The following is a 22,229-nucleotide window of genomic DNA, read 5'->3' as shown; positions in this document are numbered from 1 at the left end:
ACAGTGAGAGAGAGAGACAAAGAGAAAGGTCTTCCTTTGCCGTTGCTTCACCCTCCAATGGCCACCGCGGCCAGTGCACTGCGGCTGGCGCACCGCGCTGATCTGATGGCAGGAGCCAGGTGCTTCTCCTGGTCTCCCATGGGGTGCAGGGCCCAAGCACTTGGGCCATCCTCCACTGCACTCCCAGGCCACAGCAGAGAGCTGGCCTGGAAGAGGGGCCACCGGGACAGAATCCGGCGCCCCGACCGGGACTAGCACCCGGTGTGCGGGCGCCGCAAGGCGGAGGATTAGCCTATTGAGCCGAGGCACCGGCCTCACCTGGTTCTGCTTCAGAAATCCCTTGCTCTGTGCCACTTGCCCTGGGGTCCCAGTACGGGGTCTATTGGTCCCTCCCACTCACCCAACAATTGGGCCAGCAGGGAGTTTCTGGCTCCCAGGCTCACCCAATGTCACTTTTACCCCAGCCCCTCAAGGGCATGTATGCACAGCCCTGCCTGGCGGCCCACTCTCAGCCTACGACGTGAGCCCAGACAGTCCCGGGTTGCACAGGTGCGCCCCGAGCTTAGTATTTCCAGGAACAGCGATGCTTTGTTAGAAACAGTGGCCGCCTGGGGCCATGATGCAACACCCTGGAGTCTGCTGGTTCCCTTCCCGCGGGGCCCCCAGCAAGGTCCCTGCTTCAACAAATCCCACACAGGGCTGCCACCTGCCCCAGCGTCTGGTGCCCGTTCTCTCCCGGGAGGCAGGGCAGCTTACGCAACTTTCTTTCTCGGGTTGCGCTTCCTCTTCGAGGTCTGTGTTCACCACTACGCTGTGTTCTGGATGCACTGTGTGCAGTGGGTGCGTAAATGATGGAGAAGAGAGGAAACAGCTGGGAAGAGAGAGTCGGGGCGGAGAGTGGGAGGGCGGTATCAGGGTGTCTGCACCTTTAAGAAGCAATGGCTTTCAGATTGCTTTGGAGGAAGGAACTGAGGGCCGAAACCTCTTCTGGCTGAAGCCTTTGGGAGATGGGGGTGGGGGGCGGGTAGAACGCTTACCCTAAAGGCAGCAGTCACTCCCCAGAGACAGCCCCTGACAACCTTTGTCGGAAAGTTTTCCCATTTGCAGGACTAATGCCCACCTCCCCCAACACAACACGCCGGGACCAGCAGGGCACAAAGCTGAGCTCCAGCACTCCCTCCCCTCCAAGGCTGCAGCCCTGTTTCTGCATTGTTTACAGTTACGGGCATCTGCACGGGACAGAAACCCCAACCACACAGCATGGACGCTAGTCCTTGCCTAAAGGGAGTCAGAGATGAGGCTCAGCACCCTTTTCTACAGAAAGGACCTGGGGCACCTGGCCGGCATCATGGAGCCAGCCCTGTGCTGGCAGAGAGCAGCCTGGATCTTGTGAGATCCTTAGTGTGTGGCTTCTGCCTCACGCTTCTCTCACACTCACGCTGCAGCCAGCAGGAAGCGGGAAACACTGGAGCAGCTGTCCTAGTTTTCCCAGGACATGGGGAGGGGGGATTGCCCAAAATGTGGGACCCTCAGTGCTAAAACCAACAAAGTCTCGGGCAAACCAGGACACACTCAGAGAAGGGCGTGGCCTTCAGGGCACTTTGGGGAAGTCATATAACATGTTGCTTTCTCCCCATTGGCCCCAGTGTAGTCTCACACCCTCATCTACTGCAAGGAAGGCTGGGAAGCAGAGATTTTATTGGGGGGGGGGGGGTGGCGTGGGGTGTGTGTGTGTGTGTGTGTGTGTGTGTCTGTGTGCAACTAAAAAGAAAGAGTCCGGCTCCAAATTCAGAGAGGAGATTTCGCTGGAGGGCTGGGGACGTGCTCTCCTTAACCACACTCAAAAAAATACCCTCCAGGGTTGGGTGTTGCCTCACTGAAGATGCTGAAAGGCAAGGAAGTTGGAGGCCTCTCGGGCAAGGCAGGAGGGCAGCGACAGCAGTTCCCGTGTGCTCCACCCACGCCGGCAGAGGACACTGCTTTTCCAGACTCCCTTGCAGCTAGAGCACTGGCCTAGTGGCTTCAGCCCAGGGTGAGGGGACATCTGTGGTGGGGTGTATAGGAGAAAAAGCCCGGTTCCAGTGGCCACGCTCCTGACTTGAGGTGATGCCTAGACCTGAGGCAGCCCATCAGTGACCACAAGGAGCCAACCCAAGGATGCAGCCAATAGCAAAACAGTAGGATACCAGAGCAGAGGCGTGGGGAAAGGCGGGGCTCTTAGATCCATCCCTGAGCTTCTGGGTTCATCCTAGAGCCGGTTACTCCTGGGTGAGAGCATGAAAATCTCAAGCAAGCCGTTTCTCATTGGATGCACTATTGCTTGCCACTGATACTGGATAATGTCAATCATTTCTCCCAATAAAGAGTGCATCTCCCACCAAGGGAAAGGGGGAGAAGGGTGGTCCCTGCTGCTCCTGTGGGGAAGCTGTGTGGGGGTGAGGATGGCACAGGAAGTTAGGGGTGGGCCCCCTCCCTCTTCTGCCTTCCCTCCTTCCTTTCTCTACCCCCAGATCCTACCTCCGAGAGCTCACAGCCTGGCCCATGAGACAGACAGCTAAGCAATCCAGCATAACAGGGGTGACAAGGACCAGGATAGGGAAATTGGGGTGGTGGCCGAGGCCTAAGACAGATTCTCCATCTATATTCAGGGCTGCAGAGAGTTTACTAGGGAAGATGACCATGTAGGGTCCTCAGGGATGAGTAGGAGTCAGGCAGGAGAGAGGAGGCAGGGTTCAAGGGCATGGTCCAAGCCTGTAGCAGAGCCAGGAGGCAGAAAGTGATTCCTTCAACAGACTGAGCACAGCGCAGTGAGCTAGGGGAGTGGTTTGAGATGAAAGAGAGGGGTCCCCAGGGAGTGGCTCAGCATTGTCCCGGGAGCCACCAGGAGGACCTGGCACTTTGCCTGACAGCACTGACCAGGGCCCGCCTGCCTCTTACCCACCAGGCACCCTGCGTGACTCAGCGGCGGTGCAGGTCTTGTCCTGGCGGATTCCATCACAAAGCCTGGTGTGCAGCAGCATCCAGCCAGCCCGGGGTGGGCCCCGGTAGCAATCCTGCGCGGCCACACCAAGGCTGAAGAGCAGTCCGCCCTGGCCGCTGCTGTGTGGCAGGGTAGGAGTGGGGCCCTTTGCAGAAGGGCTTTGTACCCCATGCCACCAGAGGACAGTGCTAACTTCCTCCCCCTTTCGGGAATGGGGCTCCCTCTTCCCCACCTCCTGTTCTAGCAGAAACTATGGCTGGAGAGCTTGGAGCTCCCTGTCGGGGGAGCACGAGTGTGGGCAGCCTGGGAGAGGGTACATGAAATACCCAGACTGTGGGTCACGTGGGACTGGGAGCCGCAGGCCTGTTGCTGGGCATGGCAGTAGGGGTGTGGTTAGGAGCCGCCGGAGGGATTGCAGAGATGTAGGCGTTTGGCACATTTCTTTATTTTTCCAAAGTTGATTCAAATTTGACTTCAAGCCACTATCCCAGTGAGCTGGCCAGAAGTCCAATCCCAGGCACACCACTGAGCCTCCTTCCCCCAACCTCCACCTCTTGTCAAGGTCCCAGGGCCTTAAGCAGTGTCAGGGCCTCGGGGAAGCTGCTGTCCCAGCAGCAGCTGTGGCAATACCCATCAGGGCCCGGGCCTGTGCACCTTGGGCCTGGTGGCTGTGCCGATCTGGGGCTCCCTCTGGGATGTGGGACTTGTAGGGGAGGGGCACAAGCTCTCAACTCAAGACCCACCCTCCCTGAGGGTCCCAGGCCTTGTCATCTCTGGACACTGCCTAGCATCGGGGCGTGGGACCTCTCCCCACTCCTGCCAGCTCTCATCACACTCTGCCCCTTCCCCTTCTAGGGTGAAAATCTCTCCCTCTTCCTTCTTGCTGCTGTCAGAGGCCCGCCCTCTCTTCCTTCCCCCTCTGGGACACCTCACAGGATCTCTATAACGAGTCAAGGTTATCACAAAGGACAGGACAATCCACCGGCTTCCAGTTGCTTCTATGTTCTGATCCCCAAAAATACCCAAGGCAAGGAAATACCAAGGAACTGACTTTGCTTGAAAAAGCCAGAGGAGGGGCAGGCATTCAGCCTGGTGGTGGAGATGCCCACAGCTGGGTTCCACTCCCAGCTCCTGCTCCCAACTCCACTTTCTGCTAATGCAGACCCTGGGAAGCAGCGGTGATGGCTCAAGTTCAGTCCTTGGGAGACCTGGATCCTGGTGCTCCCATCTTCTATCAGTCCCAATTTGGTGCCAGCTATGGCAGGAATCTGGGGAGTGAACCAGTGAGTGGAAGATCTCCCTCTCCCTCCTCTTCCTCTCCCTCCTCTCCCTCCTCCTCTCCCTCCTCCTCTCCCTCCTCCTCTCCCTCCTCCTCTCCCTCCTCCTCTCCCTCCTCCTCTCCCTCCTCCTCTCCCTCCTCCTCTCCCTCCTCCTCTCCCTCCTCCTCTCCCTCCTCCTCTCCCTCTCCAATAAATAAGTGAACAGAAAGAACTGGAGAGAGAAAAATACGCAGTTAACATCTCAATGAGTCGTGTCATCTGCTACCTCTGTCTCGTGAAAAGTGCGACTCAGCCCCAGTGCTGCCCGTGTCAATCCCGTGTGCTCCTGGCTCTCACCTGGTGATTGCACCTGGCTTGAGCATCTCTCAAGTACTCCTTCCCACTCAAGGACTTGGGCCACGTTCTGCTGCCTGCCCAGGTACAATGGCAGGAAGCGTCTGAATTTGAGAGGGAGATTCCATGAGATTTACACACTAAGGGTGGGTGCCCCCTCCCCGCCTTGGTGCCCCTCCACCGCCAGAATGCTCTTGCCCTGTGTATTCCCCTCAGGTGGGTGACCAGTAGATGCTCAGCAAAGAGGTCTTCAGATCCTGACCCCGAGCTGTATCAGTGAAAGGGATGGTCGCCGGCTGGTGCTGCAGCGTAGCCAGTAAAACTGCCGCCTGCAGTGCCGGCATCCCCTATGGGCACTGGTTTGAGTCCCAGATGCTCCACTTCTAACCCAGTTCCCTGCTAATGTGCCTTGGAAAGCAGTGGGAGATGGCCCAAGTCTTTGGGCCCCAGCACCTGCATGGGAGACCCAGAAGAAGCTCCTGGCTTCAGGCTTTGGATTGACACAGCTCTGGCTGTTGTGGCTATCTGGGGAGTGAAACAGCAGGTGGAAGCTCTCGCTCTTAAATAAACCAATCTTAAAAAAAAAAGGGGGGGGGTGGTCACAGCCAAGTTCCTATGGTGACACTGCTGGTTGCTAAACCTTATTCTTCCCCACTCACACAGCTTTCAGGGACCCCTTAAGTCTAATCAAAAAATGAGGGACCACTATAGATTTGAAGAAAGCTTCCAATATGGAAGACAGAGATCAAAACCAAACAAACAAAAAGAATGAAATGGAGGTCCCAGAGACAATGCAGAGAGAGAAATGCCTTAAAACAAAGATGTCAGGGGTCGACACCGTGGTGTAGTTGGCTAAGCCTCCGCCAGCAGTGCTGGCATCCCATAAGGGCGCAAGTTCAAGTCCTGGCTGCCCCTCTTCCGATCCAGCTCTCTGCTGTGGCCTGGGAAGGCAGTGGAAGATGGCCCAGGTCCTTGGGTCCCTGCACCCACATGGGAGACCCAGAGGACACTCCTGGCTTCGGATTGGCCCAGCTCCGGCAGTTGTGGGGAGTGAACCAGTGGATGGAAGACCTCTCTCTCTGTCTCTCCCTCTGTCTGTAACTCTACCTTTCAAATACATAAAATTAAAAAAAAATTTTTAAAAGACAGAAAAGTCAAACCACAAGGAAAGAGTCTTTGAATATTAAAACTGGAGCCAGCATTGTGGCGCATCTGGTTAAGCCACCGCTTGTGACACTGGCATCCCATTTGGGAGTGCCAGTTCAAGTCCCAGCTACTGAGCTCTGATCCAGCTTCCTGCTAACGCACCTGAGAAGGCAGCGGAAGACGGCCCAAGTCCTTGGATTCCTGACACCCACGAAGGAGACCAGGATGGAGTATCCAGCTCCTGACTTTGGTCTGGCCCAGCCTTGTCTGTTGCAGCCATTTGGAGAGTGAACCAGCAGATGGAAGATTGATATTCTCTCTCTCTCTACCTTTTAAATAAATAAGTCTTTTTTAAAAATCACAATGGGAGACACAATAGAAGAAAACTAGAAGATAAATCCAGAGGGGCAAATGTTCAAAAATTAGAAGAGCATAGAGAAAATGGAAAAGAAAATGTTATCAAAGAAACTATACATAACATCCCAGAAGTCAATGACATGGAATTTCAGATTGGAAGACACACATAATTCTCCAGTACAAGGCACGAAAAAAGATTAAGATCTGTTACAATACTGTGGATAAAGACACGGTTCTAAAAACTTCCAGAAAGAAAGGAAAAAAAAAAAAAACCAGTTCACACACAGGTCACCAAGCAACAGAACGGCATCAGACTCATCAGGAGCTAGAATTCAGCTGGCGAAGTCTCCAATAGGAGAAGAGAAACACTTCCCAGCCCTGTTCTATTCCTTACCAAATTGTGAGCCAAGTGTGCCGGGAGACCTTCCCACAAAACTTGCTCACCTGTGTGTGCTCCCAAGGCGCTCCCTCAAAGTCAGGGAGTGACCCGAGAAAGAGAAAGGCAAGGGAGCCCCAAACGAGGCTGCCCACATAGGAGAGGGCTGGGGGAGACGTCGCGGGCCAGCAGGCCCACAGAGGACCAGGGGGAGAAGAGCCAGGGCCTCCAGGAGGGGGTGAGTCCGCAAACACCTGGAGAGACCAACTTCACAGAGAGAAGATGTCCACTGCACTCACAGTTTTGGAGGTTCAGGTTCAAGGTCAGGAGGCCGCTGTGGTTTGGACATCTGGTGAGGGTGGCAGATGTGGCCATGGTAGCATGCATGAAGGTGAAGGGTCACTGGGAGCCGGGAAGCGGGGGGAGGGGATGGAGAGGGAGGAGATAAGAGGAAGGAAGAGCAAGGGAGAGGAGGGGAGAGAGGGAGAGAGAGGAAGAGGGGCTGACCCCACTCAGGCTTCTATAAGCAACCCCTGTGAGAAGCACCTTCCCAGGGCAGCAGCCCCAAGGACCTAAGTACCTCCCCACAGGCCCGCCTCCCAAGCACCATCATTGGATCAAGTTTCCATCTGTTTCCACCTGCCTTTAACTTACCAGATTTTAAACCCCTGCCCAGGGGGCCAGCGCCTGGTGGCGCAGTAGGTTAATCCTTGACCTGTGGTGCCAGCATTCCTCAAGGGCACCGGTTCGAGTCCTGGCTGTTCCTCTTCCAATCCAGCTCTCTGCTAAGGCCTGGGAAAGCAGTGGAAAATGGCCCAAGTGCTCGGGCCCCTGCACCCACGTGGGAGACCTGGAGGAAGCTCCTGGCTTCAGATCGATGCTGTTGTGGTCATTTGGGGAGTGAATCAGTGGATGGAAGACCTCTTTCTCCCTCTCTGTCTGTAACTCTACCTCTCTAATTAATTAATTAAAAACAAAACAAAACACCCTGCCTGAGTGAGCTTGGGCGCCAAGTCCTACTCCTCCTACAGCAAGAAGGAGCACTTCTACCCAGCAAGGCGGTCAGAGATGGAACTGGTGTGTTTGACTCGGCAGAAAAGAGATCTCAGGGCTCTGGGTTTGTTTGTTTGTTTTTGTTTTTGTTTGTTTTTGACAGGCAGAGAGGACAGTGAGAGAGAGAGAGAGACAGAGAGGAAGGTCTTCCTTTACCATTGGTTCACCCCCCAATGGCCGCTGCTGATCCGCAGCCCAGAGCCAGGTGCCTCTCCTGGTCTCCCATGCGGGTGCAGAGATGCGGGTGCCATCCTCCACTGCACTCCCTGGCCACAGCAGAGAGCTGGCCTGGAAGAGGGGCAACCGGGACAGAATCTGGCGCCCTGACCGGGACTAGAACCCGGTGTACCGGCGCCGCAAGGCGGAGGATTAGCCTAGTGAGCCGCGGCGCCAGCCAGGGCTCTGGTTTTTGAAAAACACATACAATTTTCTTAGACAATCCAGGAAGACAAAGACCCTGACAAAGAAAACTAAGCCAATATAAACGAGAAAACACGATCTGATCAGGATTGGAAGATACACAATATTTTCCCATTTCTGATATTGAAGTGCAAACAAGGGAGTCGCCACTGAGTTGGGGACATTCTTTCTTAATGGCCGGTCTTGTAACTGTAGACGGGCGAATTCTGTTGCTATCTCCAGGCGGAAGGCAAGACGTGCTAGAAGGAAAGTATAATTACAGTGTGCCGCTCCATTATCCGTGCTCAGCAGAGCTGTAACGAGGCAGAAACACATTAATGGATTATGATTTTATCAAAGGGTGTGGAATTCCCATTTTGGGAGGAAAATGGGCAGAAAATGAGGGCGAGGGATGGGATGAAAGTGTTCCTGCTTTATCTTCCCTAATGGGGAGTAAAAAGGCGACATCCTAAATCAATAATTCAGGAGAATCTCAGTGGTGATGGGAAGACACTACGGAGCAAGGACCGATGAGTCGAAGGAGGGAACTCTGGGATGAGGAGGGATTGCTGGAATGTTCCTTTGTGAATGTTGTTACTGTGAGAAACCTTCAAGTACCAAGAGATTTTAAAGATCACGCACACGCGGGGCTTCGATTTGAATGGAAGGAGAAAAGGAAGTGGGGCCAGAGGCAGGAAACCGGGGACCCCGCCCCTTGATGAGCGGGGCTGGGGGTGCTGCTCCTGGGTGGGGGGGACCCAGGAGGTGTCTTGTTGGGGAGGGAAGAGAGCCTCCGTCACCGGCCCAGGCCAGGCTCCCAGCGGCAGCTGCACCTGGGCCTTGGGGCTCTGCAGTCTGCAGCCATGCAGGTCTCTCCAGCTGCTGAAGCCTGGAGCCCAGGGGGCTCCACGGACGCAGCAGGCAACACACCCGCCCCCTCTGCTGGAAGCAGGGAGATTGCAGCAGGGGGCTGGTGGGGTGTTCCCCCCGGCTTCTGCGCCATCACTGCTTTGCTTTTTGATAATTGTTTCTTTTTCATGTGGAAGGCTGAGAGATGAGAGAGAGAGAGAGCGAGAGCGAGACAGCGCTTCTATCCACTGGTCAACTCCCCAAATGCCCACAACAGCCAGAGCTAGGCCAGGCTGAAGCCCGGAGCCCAGAGCTCAGTGTGTCTCTCCTGTGAGTGGCAGGAACCCTAGTAGCTGAGCCGTCATCTGCTGCCTCCCAGGTGCACAGTAGCAGGAGGCTGGAGTCCACCACAGTCAGGAATCCAACTCAGCTGCCTTCCCAAGCGTGTTTGCAGGGAGCTGGATGGGAAGTGGAGTAGCCAGGACTCAAACTAGGCCTCCGATGTGGGCCGTGGGCACCCTAAGCAGCAGCTTAGCCTGCGGCGCCATGGCGCCTGTCCCACCGTGGGCGTTGGACAGAGCACAGTAAGGATGGTTTGGCTCCCTGCCGTGACATCTCAGGTCTCAGCTGGGAAGACTCAAAGGGCTGGAACTGTTACGGGAATACGTTTCCTGGTTTTTGTTCCAAGCTCTTGCCCCTACAGGAGATAAGAATTCAAAGCAGAGGCATAAATACAGGGCAACTCTGAGAGCAGGATTTATTTAAAGTGAGAGTGAAAGGACATTCATGCGAGGGTGGGGGCGACACAGGGAGAGGTGTCTACCGTGAGAGGGCCAGGGAGATGCCTTCGAGGAGAGAACATGAGAGAAGGGGAAAGAAGGGCCACCAGCAAGGGCAAGAAGCCAACAGTGCCACTCCCTGTGCAGTAGTTCCCTTTACGGGGCGGTGGGTGGTCCCTTAATTAAATATACAAGCAGGGTGGAGCTTGGGCAGGGTTTCGTGTGTGTTAGCTTCCATCATGGCATCTCCTCCTTCCCTGGTCCAGATGAGACCCAGGTGCATCATGGGAAAGTGGGCATCCTAGATGGGCATGGCAGGGGTGGGGTTACAGTGCAGAGCTGCAGAGGCGGGAGTTGGGGGGATATCTTCCTGCTCATTTAACCTCCCTGACTTCCGGCCCAGTTCCCCCATGCCAGAACTATGCAGCAGCTTCCTCACTCATCCCCAGCACTTGGGCTGGGAAGACTTGAAGTCTGGCCCGCTCTGGGGCTGTGGCCCAGTGCCTACCATGTGGTACCCGCCTCTGTGACTGGGGCTTGCTCACAGCACAGCAGCCCCAGGAGAGTGAGACCGTCTCTGTGGTGGGTCAGGGTGCCAGGAGGGAGTGTCCCCCAGTGAACAAGGCCAAAGCTGTCTGGCCTTTGAGGTCCCCTCCTCAGAAGAATGAAATAGACGTAAATAAATAGAATTTAATTAATCAACTAGTCAATAAATTTAATTAATAAATTAATTAAATCTTTGGAATTAAACTTCTTTTAATACTGCTGTCTATGAACTTTTTGAAGTTCCTCCTATTGGTCAAAGTGGTCACAGCCCACCCAGCTGACCAGGCATGAGGACACAGACCTGGCAACTCGGGGGCAGTGTCGAAGGATTTGCAGACATGGGGCAGGCAGTGTGGCACAGTGGGTTAAGCTGTCACCTGTGGCGCTGGCATCCCGGTTCAAGTCCTGGCTGATCCTGTGCTCTGCCTCTGATCCACCTCCCTGCTAACGCACCTGGGAAAAGCAGCGGAAGATGGCACAAAAGGCGGGGCTCCAGGGCGTCTATATGGGAGACCCAGATGGAGATCCTGGTTCCTGACTTCAACCTGGCCCAGCTCTGGCTGCGGCAGCCATCTGGGGAGTGAACCAGCGAATGGGAAAATCACCACTGTCTCTCAAATAAATAAAGTAAAAATTTAATAATAATAAAGTATTTTTATACATATACCTGTCCACAACGAGGAGACCAATGTCGTAGGGTAGTTAGGTGTCTGGGAGTGACATTGAACCGAATGGGTTGGAACCTCGGCCCTGCAGCTGTGTGTTCTCAAGTCAACCTCTTCACTTCTCTGCATTGCAGAAGTATTTTACTTATCTCACACAATTGACTTGTTTGTGCTTTTCTAAAACTTTATTTGTTTGTGGCTGGAGCTGTGGTACATCGAGTTAACACCCTAGCCTGAAGCACCATATCAGACATGGGCGCCAGTTCGAGACCCGGCTGCTCCACTTCCGATCCAGCTCTTTGTTATGGCCTGGGAAAGCAGTGGAAGATAGTCCAAGTTCTTGGGCCCCTGCACCCACATGGGAGACCCAGAAGAAGGTCCTGGCTGCTGGCTTTGCATTGGCGCAGCTCTGGCCATTGCAGCCAACTGGGGAGTGAAACAGCAGATGGAAGACTTTCTCTCTCTCTCTCTTTCTCCTTCTCTCTCTATGTAACTGTGACTTTCAAGTTTAAAAAAAAAAAACAACAACTTTGTTTAAGAGTCAGGGGGAAGCAAACAGAGCTCTCATTCACTCCCCAAATGCCTGCAAGAGCCAGGGCTGGGCTGGGGCCAATGCTAAAAGCTGAGAACTCAGTCTACGTCTCCCATGTGAGTGCAGGGACCCAAACTACTTGAGCCATCACCACTGCCTCCTAGGGTCTGTGTTAGCAGGAAGCTGGAGCCAGAGCCAGAAACAAAACTCAGGGACTCGGGCCCGGCGCCGTGGCTCACTTGGTTAATCCTCCTCATCCCATATGGGCGCAGGTTTGAGTTCCGGTTGCTCCTCTTCCAGTCCAGCTCTCTGCTATGGCCTGGGAAAGCAGTAGAAGATGGCCCAAGTGCTTGGGCCCCTGCACCCGCGTGGGAGACCAGGAAGAAGCTCCTGGCTTCACACTTTCCCAGAGATGACCACAAGTGAGCTCCAGCCCTCCATGGAGACACCATGCCACCTCCAAGATTCCCCCCAAAAAAAGGACAGGGAAAAACCAGCAGTACTCAAGCCCCATCCAAACTCCACCTCCTTTGAATACACAATTAGGTCCCACCCCATCTGTCATCCTCCACCCTATAAAAGTGTGGCCCTAACTTTGGTGGGGGCAGCAGCCCCTCCTTCATGGGGAAGAGAGATTACCTGCACTCATGTCTGAGCGGGCACTGTCTCTTTCAATAAACCTTGCTTTCCTGCTCCCCTTGGATACATCTCCTCCATGAGTCCTTTTCTTACCTGGAGCCAAGAACCTAAGCCCAGCTAGGGGTCAGAACCCCACAACTGGGGGAACCCCCATCTTCTGGTTCACGTCCCAGATGGCTCCAACAGCCAGCACTGAGCCAGGCCAAAGCCAGGAGCCACGAGCTTCATCTGAACCTGTCTTCATCAGGCTCAAACATAAGCCCTTGGTAACCCTTGTCTTGCCTGTACATTGGCCCCTCCTTTTTTTTCTTTTGAGATTTGTTGGCTTGTTTATTTGAAAGGCAGAGTGACAGAGAGGAGAGAGATCAATATTGCACCTGATGGTTCTCTCCTCAAATGGCTACAATAGCCAGGACTAGGGCCAGAAGTCTAGAAGTTCATCCTGGTCTCCCACGTGGGTGGCAGGAACTGGAGTCCTTGGGCCATCATCTGCTGCCTCCCAGGCACATTAGCAGGAAGCTGGATCAAAAGCAGAGAGTAGCCGGGACTCGAACCAGCGCCACCATATGGGGTGCTGGCAGTGCAGGCAGCGGCTTTCCCCACTACACCACAGCAGTGGCCCTTGCTCCTCTGTTGAAACCGAGCCCGTCCCCAGGCACAGACATTGCCTGTAAACTGCTCAGAACAGACACTCCACAGCAGCCCGCCCGGCGGCACTTCCTCTGCTGATTGACGTTGAAAACCAAAATGGTTTGGAGAAAATTAAAACAGGCGATTCTTCTAAAGGTTCAAAAGGGTCTTATTGAGAAAGGAAGTTTCAAGGGATCTAAGCTAGCTTTTGTTGATAAAGTGAGTTTCCTATCCCCACAGTGCAACCCAGGGTCCAGGTTTTGGGGCAGAGCTGGGTACAGGAACACAGGCAGAGAACCTGACACTGTTTATTCCAGAGGGTGTTCCAGGAATATCTTCAACATCGTACTCGGGGAGGGGGGAGTGTGGAGTGGGGGGCAGGTGGTGTGTGGCGGGGACAGGGTGGGGGTTGGACCACCACAGACAAGAAAAACTGCAAGAGATCAGTCTGAGTCAGATTTTTTAAAAATGTATTCATTTAAAAGGCAGAGTTACAGAGACAGAGAGAGAGAGAGAGAGAGAGGGAGGTCTTCCACCTGCTAGTTCACTCCCCAAATTGCCCTAACGACTGGGGCTGGCCAGGACGAAGCCAGGAGCCAGGTCTCCCACGTGGGTGCAGGGGCCCAGGCACTCGGGGCATCTTCCACTGCCCTCCCAGGTGCATTAACAGGGAGCTGGGTTAGAAGAGGAGCAGCTCCTATGTGGGAAGTTGGTGTTGCAAGCGTTGGCTTAACCGGCTGCACTCCCATACTGGCCCCTAAGATTTTTGAACCTGCAGTGTATGAAAGCTGTATGCTGTGAGCAGCAAGAACCCGCCCCCTCACCGTTCCTACGTCCTGGCCACGCCCCTAGCCCTTGCTATAAAAGCCCCGGCAAATCGCTTCTCCGCCGGGAAGGTTCCTTGGGAGACTCCACTTTCCCACTGTCTCCCCTACCTGTTCCCGGTACGTCGGGTTCATTATTTGGTGACACCCCAAGCGAACACACCCCTGTGTCCTGTGACAAAAATGACTCTTTTTTTCTTGGAATGAGACAGAGAAGTGTCGCTTGGAGCCCTCATGGCAGCCTCCTGGGCTCACGGGGGCCGCTGAGGACCACGGAGTTGTTGGACACATGGTGCCCAGAGTGTGTGCTGTCCGTGTGTCTCCTGTGCTGTCTGATCCTTGCCTCCTGTCTTATCAGCAGCTCTCAGAGAGAAATCAGCGAGCCCCGTGGCCTGTACAAGGATGGGATCTGTTCCCAGCAGCGTCTGTGGGAACGTTTAGTGCTTGCTCTCTGCTCCGGAACCACTAGCTGTTCTTGGCAGGTGGGAGAGGAGCTGCGTAAGAGAGAAAGTCCTTGTGCTGCCCCCACCTGCCGCTGCTCTCCACGGGGTGTGCTCGGGGATCTACTGGGCAGGCGGGGCCACCACCCATGCTGGCCACCAGGTCGGTGTGTGCTGGAAGGTTCTACACGGACGGTGGGCTCGGCCTCTTCTCTGCTTCCTGCCTCTGGGAGCCTGCCTTGCTGTTTCCTCCTGTGCCTGGTCCTCTTTTGTCAGGAAGCTCAATTGGGAAACTCTGGGGTTTGGCTCTCTGACTCTCTTTCTTCTCCCCTCACGTGTGTCCAGGAAGACAATTAGAGCAGAACACTGTGAATTTGGGATTTTTGGCGGTGCTGATGTTCAAACAAGCTGCGGGACTGCCCTTGAACTTGAACCTGGGGCTGTGGTGCACAGACACACGTGGGTACCTGCAGTCCTTGATTGGGCCCCACTGCAATTTCTAGGGGGAAATTCACAAGCCCGGGCAGCAGTTTGTGCAAACACATCCCCCCCACCTTGCTTCCCGAGGCTGTATCCAGTCCCCTCCTGACAGGACACGTCTTCCCCTGGCAGACCTGAGATGCCATTGACAACCCTCTGCAGTTGGCTATAAAACTAGCATCGCCTTGTAAAATGTCAGAGCGCAGTTTTCTTTTTAGTATTATTTTTAAAAAATATTTACTTATTTTACTGGAAAGAGTTGCAGAGAGAGGGAGGAAAGACACACACAGAGAGAAGTTTTTCATCTTCTGGTTCACGTCCCAGATGGCTCCAACAGCCAGCACTGAGCCAGGCCAAAGCCAGGAGCCAAGAGCTTCACCTGAGTCTCCCACATGGGTGCAGGGGCTCAAGTACTTGGGCCATCTTTCACTGTTTTTCCCAGGTGCATTAGCAGGGAGCTGGATCAGAAGTGGAGCAGCCAGGACTTGAACCGGTGCCCATATGGAATGCTGGCACTGCAGATGGTGGCTTAACCCACTGTCCTCCAGTACCAGCTCCAATTCTCTGCGCTTAACTAGGTTGATTTCCTGTTGACCCACGCACATGTATCAGGATTCTTTTTCCTCTTGACTTTTGAGGTCTGGTGAGGGGTATATTTCAGATTCGGACTTGAGTGAGTTGTCCTACTTAGGGCTCCCTTTGAATGCACCAGCCCCAGCTGCCCGAGGACCAGGGGTGCCAAGAGTGACAGGCGCCTGGTTAATAATGTTTTGGTCCCTTTAGCTCATGGTTAATCCTGCAGGAAAGAGACAAACCTGCTGCTTCAGGGCAGGGGTTGGCCTAGCAGTTCAGCCACGGTTTGGGATGCCCACATCTCATAGAGCGCCTGGCTCAAGTCCTGACTCTGCCCCAGATTCCAGCTTCCTACCAACACAGACCCTGGTGGTCCACACAGTTGGGTCCCTGCCACTCATGTGGGAGTCCAGATTGATTTTTCTGGCTCTTAGATCCAGCCCTGGCCCAGCCCTGGCCACTGCAGGCATTAGAGGAAGAACCGGCAGATGGGGGCTCTCTCTGTGTCTCAAGTAAAGAAAATAAATTTTGGGGCCGGCACTGTGGTGTAGCGGGTAAAGCCACTGCCTACAGTGCCAGCATCCCATATGGGCACTGGCTCGAGTCCTGGCTGCTCCACTTCCGATCCAGCTCTCTGCTGTGTCCTGGGAAAGCAGTAGAAGATGGCCCAAGTCTTTGGGCCCTGCACTCAGATGAGACCTAGAGGAAGCTCCTGGCTCCGGGTTTCGGCCTGGCCCAGCACTGGCCTTTGCCGTGTGGGGAGTGAACCAGCAGATGGAAGACCTCTCTCTCTCTCCCCTTCTGTCTCTGTACTCTTTCAAATAAATATTTTTTTTTTTTTTGGACAGGCAGGGTAGACAGTGAGAGAGAGAGACAGAGAGAAAGGTCTCCCTTCCGTTGGTTCACCCCCAATGGCCGCCACTGCAGCCGGCGCACTGTGCTGATCCAAAGCCAGGAGCCAGGTGCTTCTCCTGGTCTCCCATGGGGTGCAGGGCCCAAGCACTTGGGCCATCCTCCACTGCCTTCCCGGGCCACAGCAGAGAGCTGGCCTGGAAGAGGGGCAACCGGGACAGAATCCGGCGCCCCGACCGGGACTAGAACCCAGTGTGCCGGCACCGCAGGTGGAGGATTAGCCTATTGAGCCGCGGCACAGGCCCCATAAACAAATCTTAAAATAATAAACCAACCAGCAAAAAAGAAACTCTAGCCATGCTGATTCCTTCGTCACTGGTGCCTGTGTTTCTTCACTGGGATATTTAGCCAGAGTGGAGCCAGGGGTCCATACAGGAGCTGGCTTTCCTTCCACACCCTTTCCTGAGTTCCTAGTCCTCCAGTGTTGGAGGGGGGGATGCCACGGGGGCCGCCCTCCCCTTTGCTCCCAGCCACCAAGTCTCTGTGGGCCTGGTCGCCCCCGCCTCGCCATGCCTCATCTTTGTCAGGACTTCGTCCAAAGCAGCAATTCCCCTGCACCTGTGGGAACGGACAGCCGAGTAGGAGGATGTCCCTGTAGACATGGTCCCACCCACCCCATGTCTGGTCCCTTTTGTGATCTGGGCCCGGCCATGGCTAACCACTGCCACAAGCCCTCCTTGAGTGTCACCCTCGCCCGCAGGCCCTCAGGGGCGAGCAGGTGTGAGGCAGGCGGGGAGCGCCCCGGCTCCTCGGCCCCCTGAGGCTGCCTCTCGTGCATCCGCGCCCAAGGCCAGCAGCAGGCTGCAGTCCCATCACCTCATCTCGGTTACACCCATGAGATCATACTTACCACACTGTGTTCTGGCTGCTCCTGACTCACGCTCTGTCTGCACATGGACGCAGAACAACTACGAATCAGGTCTGGGGCAAGTGTCGAAACCCTGCTATGTTCTATGTGGGGAACAACCCAAGGAACTCAGGGTTCCTGGCTCAGAGGGGGGAAGCCTGGGTGGTCCCCATCGTCAAATGGCTGCAGGGCTGGCATATGGAGAAGTGGAGAGAAGACTCCCATAAGGCACCTGCAGGATCTGACCCTTTCAATAGAAACAGCAAGCATTACTTTGGGAAATAGATAGACAACAGCATGCACACTGAAATGAGACTCATTCTGGATGCCCGGAATGGCCAAGCCGAGGTCAACGGGAAGCCCTTTTTGATGTACAATAGAAAACAAAAGAACATTCCAAGAAGTAGAGCTCTCTAATCACACTGGGTTGCACCAAGAGGTAGTGAGTTTCTTTTTTAAGTCAGAGTTACAGAGAAAGAGGGAGAGAGAGATCTCCACCTGCTGGTTCACTCCCCAAATGGCTGCAAGGGCTGGACCTGGGTCCGTCTGGAGCCGGGAACTTCAGGGCCCAAGCACTTGGGCCATCTCCCCCTGCTCTCCGGGGCACATTAGCAGGGAGTTGGACCAGAAGTGGAACAGCCTGGACTCAAACAGGCACCCATATAGGATGCCAGCACCACAGGGTGGCGGCTTTACCCACTGCACCACAGCGCCAGCCCCCAATAGTTGTCCTAGGTAGGATTTAAACACTTGATAAATGACCACTTAATTCCAAGTACAATGTGGCTGGGGCAGGGTGGGGGGTGCAGGGAGTAGGGGTGGTTAGCAAAGTGATTGTCCTAGGCCATGTCTTTTTCCTTAGCTCAGGTTAGTGGAAATTTCTGGAAAGAATGCTGCTCTCATTGAATCCAAAGCAAAGCTGAACATCAAGACTGCAGGAAGAGGGGGAATGAGGTCAACTCCAAGCAGAGCCCCACTGTGGTGACTCAGCTCCCAGCCCTCTGTTTCTGGGTTTTATAATTCATATTCTTTCCCGAGAATCTGCGAGACCATTGGCAAGAACGCAGACTTGGCTCGCCCTGGGTCAGGCAATCGGTGCGGGTTCAATCGGTGAATCACTCATGGAAGCTCAGTCCCATGATTCAGACATAAAAACACGATGACAGACACCATCCATGTCAACAGTGTAGAAAGTCTCAGAAGCAGCTGTACGGGGAGGGGCAGACACGCGCAAGCCGTGTTCAGGTCCCGCCCGCACTCGCGGCTCCCTAATTGACTCCGAAGTCATTTCAAGCAGGTGATGCTCTTCACACAGTTGGAAAAGGCTCAGGCTCAGGACCAATTAGTGTTCTGCTGAAGGCATGCGCTTGGGTGAAAGGGAGGGAGAAAGCCGAGACGAGGGCGGGGTTGTGGGTAGAAGTGGGTGAGTGGACCCACGTAGCCCATTGGGCAATGCGCAGGCCTTGGAGGGTACCTGTGGACCGCAGAGCATAGGACTTGGGCAGGAGGAGACACAGGAACAGGGGCAGAGAACCTGACGCAGTTTACCCCTTGAGCTTTTCAGAGGCTGCTCCAGGGACAAGGGAAGCTGCAGGAGACCAGTCAGAGCCTTGAACACGCAGCAGGTGCAGTTGTGAGTTGATTGAGCACAGGAGGGGCCCCTGTCTCCCCCTTTCCTCCATCCTGGACACCCCAGAAGCCCCTGTTTTAGAGCCCTGGCAAGCGGCTCCCCTGCTGGGTGGTGTCTTTAGGGACCGCTCCCTTCCCACTGTCACCTTTCCCCACACACAAGCAAATCCAGCTCTCCTTGGGGCAGCTGCTGCTCAAGGCTAGCTATCTGGCAACACTCGAGTGAACTGACCCCTTGGGGCTGCTGATGGGACACCTGCAGCACAGGTGTGGTCCAGGAGCTGTGCAGGGCGGAGCTACACGTCCCTCTGCAGCTGTGGGCTCGCACGCTTTCTTCCTCCTTCTTGGAGTTTTGAAAATAAACTTTTACATCTTAGAATAGGTCAGGTTTCTAAAAAGGTTGCACTAACAATAGAAGTCCTATATGGCCCACACCCATTTTCCCCTATAGTTATTCAACATTCCTGTGTGCTATGGTCTGAATGTGTGCCCCACCCCCCACCCCACAAATTCATATGCTGAATCCAAACGAGGATGGAGTCCTCATGAGTGGGATCCATGCCCCCTTTTAAAGGGACTGGAGGGGGGCCGGCACTGTTGCGAAGCGGGTAAAGCCACCGCCTGCAGTGCAAGCATTCCATGTGGGCACCGGTTAGAGTCCCGGCTGCTGCACTTCCAATTCAGCTCTCTGCTATGGCCAGGGAAAGCAGTAGAAGATGGCTCAAGTCCTTGGGCCCCTGCACCTGCATGAGAGACCTGGAGGAAGCTCCTGGCTCCTGGCTTCGGATCAGCACAGCTCCAGCCATCGTGGCCATTTGGGGAGTGAACCAGCAGATGGAAGACCTCTCTCTCTCTCTCTCTCTGCCTCTGCCTATCTGTAACCCTGCCTTTCAATTAAATAAATAAATCTTTTTTTTAAAAAAGCTACTCTGTTTATGGTGCTTTATTATAGCAGCACAAATGGGCAGACTTTATGGTACCATGGTCACAAGGAATGAGCCAACCTACACGCTTTTAACTGGACTCCAGACTTTGTCTCGAGTTGCATGAGTTCTTCCCCAGTGTCCTTTCCCCATGCCAATGACCCATCTCAGACACCTGCATTTGTGTCCTGGGGCCAGCACAGCCACCGACCACAGACTTGGTGACTTCGGGGAACACAGGTCTGCAGCCTGCAGGGCAGGCCACGCCCCCTCCAGGGAGAAGCCGTCTGCAGCTCTTTCAGCTTCCAGTGGCTCCGGGAGTTCATGCTTTGTGGAAGCAAAGCTCTGATCCCTGCCTCTGTCTCCACGAGGACTTCTCTGAGTGTCCTCTTTTCTCTGAGTGTCCCTTCCTTTCTCTTAGAAAGGTCATGGGTCATTGGGTTTGGGACCCACGCCAAATTGAGGACAGTTTCATCTTGAGGACCTTAATGAATCATCGTACTCTTCGCAGCCGAGTCACTACATGCAGTCCACACTTCTGGGGTGGGAGCCACCCTCCGCCCCACTGACAGAGGAGTACTTGCATGCGTTATTTGGAATCCCCCTGTGGTCCAGGCAATTTTGCAAGCATGCCATCAGGTGAAAGGCCAGGTTTCGTGGGTGCCAGAAAGAGCCTTCCTGCCTTTTTCTAGCTCTCCCAAGAGAATCTGAAAGGCAAGGCAAACCCTCTGAGGAGACAGGGGTTCCCAGAGCTTTCAGAAAATACTGAGGACAGAGCTATGCCAAGGGTGGACCATGGTTCGCATGGGCCACATCTGTGGGTAGGTATGTAACCACAAACTATGAGTCCAGAAACATTCACAGCACTATAGACTAACTTTATGGTTCCTGACTTGAACAGTGAAGAGCCAAGGATTGTGGGGGCCGGCGTTGTGGTGCAGCAGGTTAAACTACTGCCTGTGACGCCGGCATCCCGTATGAGCACCAGTTCAAGTCTCAGCTGCTCCACTTCCAATCTGGCTCCCTGCTCATGGGCCCGGCAAAGCATCAGAAGCTGGCCCAAGTACCTGGGCCCCTGCCATCCATGTGGGAGACCTGGAAGAAGCTCCTGGGTCCTGGCTGTTGCAGCCATTTGGGGAGTGAAATAGCAGATGGAAGATCTCTCTCTCTGTCTGTCTCTGTTTCTCCCTTTATATATAACTCTGCCTTTCAAATAAATAAATTTTAAAAAAGAAAAAAAAAAAGAACTGAGGATTGCACAGTTGGCTCTCTGTATCCATGGATGCAACCAACAGTGGGTCAAAATATTCTACAAAAAAAAAAAAATGGTATCTGAGCATACACAGACTTTTTCCCTTGTAATTATTCCCTAAACAATGCCGCACAGCCTTTATTTTTGTTAGGTGTAATAAGCCATCTTGAGATGATTTAAAGTACCCAGGAGCAGTGCGTGGGTTCTATGCTGATGCTATGTAAGGAACTTGGACGGCCTTGGATGTGGGAGTCTTCAGGGAGTCCTAGGATCTGTCCTCGGCAGATGGCAGCAGGCCGGGTGTACCTCCCACGCCCTCACTGCTGTCTCCCCACGACCCACTTTCAGTCTTTGTAAAAGTATTGGCCCAGGGCATGTTGGGGCTGGCCCCAGGATGCGGCATGGGCCACACTGTGGGGACCTCGTCTCCTGCCACGCATCCGGGCTGTTCTCTTTGCCTCGCTCACATCCACACAGAGCCCTTGAGTGACCGCTGTCCCCAGGGTATACTGTTGCTGTCTTCCCCAGCCACTGCCCCCTTCGAGAACCAGGATACTGGGGAAGGGCAGCCACTGCCCCCTTCGAGAACCAGGATACTGGGGAAGGGTCTGTCTACACAGCTCCGGGGGCATCCACACCCCTCCAGGAGCAAAGCCCATTCAACTCGTATAGTAGGTGCTCAGGGCTGTGCTGGGGTCAGCAGGAGGAGAAGGAGCCATGCGTCCAGTAGGGCAGCCACAGAACCTGGGGGAGTTCAGCACCAGAACTTGATTTAAAGCAATATGTCTAGGGGCTGGCGCTGTGGTGTGGCCAGTAAAACTGCAGCCCGTGATGCCGGCATCCCATCTGGGCAGCCGGTTCGAGTCCCGGCTACTCCACTTCTCAATCAGCTCCTTATTAATGTGCCTGGGAAAGCAGCACAAGATGGAACTGGTCCTTGGGCCCCTGTACCCTGTACCTGCATGAAGCTCCTGGCTTCGGCCATTTGGGGAGTGAACCAGTAGATGGAGAACCTCCTCTCTGTCTCTCCTTCTCTCTCTCTCTGTAACTCTTTCAAATAAATAAATCTTTTTAAAAAATTAGAAATAGCCAACTTGGGCTTGAGGTTAAAAAAAAAAGTCCTGCCATCATCCTGTGAACACCCCAATGTTGCAGTGTGTTCCGTGTTCAGACCCGACACTGACAGAAAATGCAATTTGTGTCACCCCACTCTGGCCTTGTTTTCGCTTCATAAGACACGGACAGCCTCAAAGACGCCACTGGCCAAGCCGCCAAGGGGCACCCTAAAAGCTTGGCTGGGGTCGTCCCATCCTCTTAGGGTCTCCTTGCCAGCAGCCACCCCTGGTCTCGCTCAGGGGGTCCCCTCCCAGCCCCCGTCCTTGGAGGCGGGTTCCAGCCTCAGGTTCATCCGAGCCTGGCACACAGCGGGTGGGGCCGTGGACCAAATCCCGCAGTCATCCCCCCGCCCCCGCCCCCTCAGTGTGTGGTGTTTGGAGATGGAGCCTTGGGAGATAATTAGGCTTAGATGAGATCATGAGGGTGGGGTCTTGTCTGTAACCAAATACCAGGAACTGGGTGGCTCTTAGACAACGGAAATTTATTTCTCACCGTTCTGCAGGCTACAGATCCAAGGTCAGGGTGCGGGCAGGATGGAAGGCCGGCTTGCACACTGGCAGCTTCGCGTGGCGGAAGGGGCGAGGGGGTACTCAACCCACGCACGAGGGCTCCACTCCTGTGACCCGCTCACCTCCCTGAGGCCACACCCGCTAATGGCCAGCACCGGCC

The sequence above is a fragment of the Oryctolagus cuniculus genome, chromosome 12 (assembly GCF_964237555.1).
Source record: "Oryctolagus cuniculus chromosome 12, mOryCun1.1, whole genome shotgun sequence".
Taxonomy (NCBI): Eukaryota; Metazoa; Chordata; class Mammalia; order Lagomorpha; family Leporidae; genus Oryctolagus; species Oryctolagus cuniculus.
Note: the sequence above shows the minus strand (reverse complement) of the source record.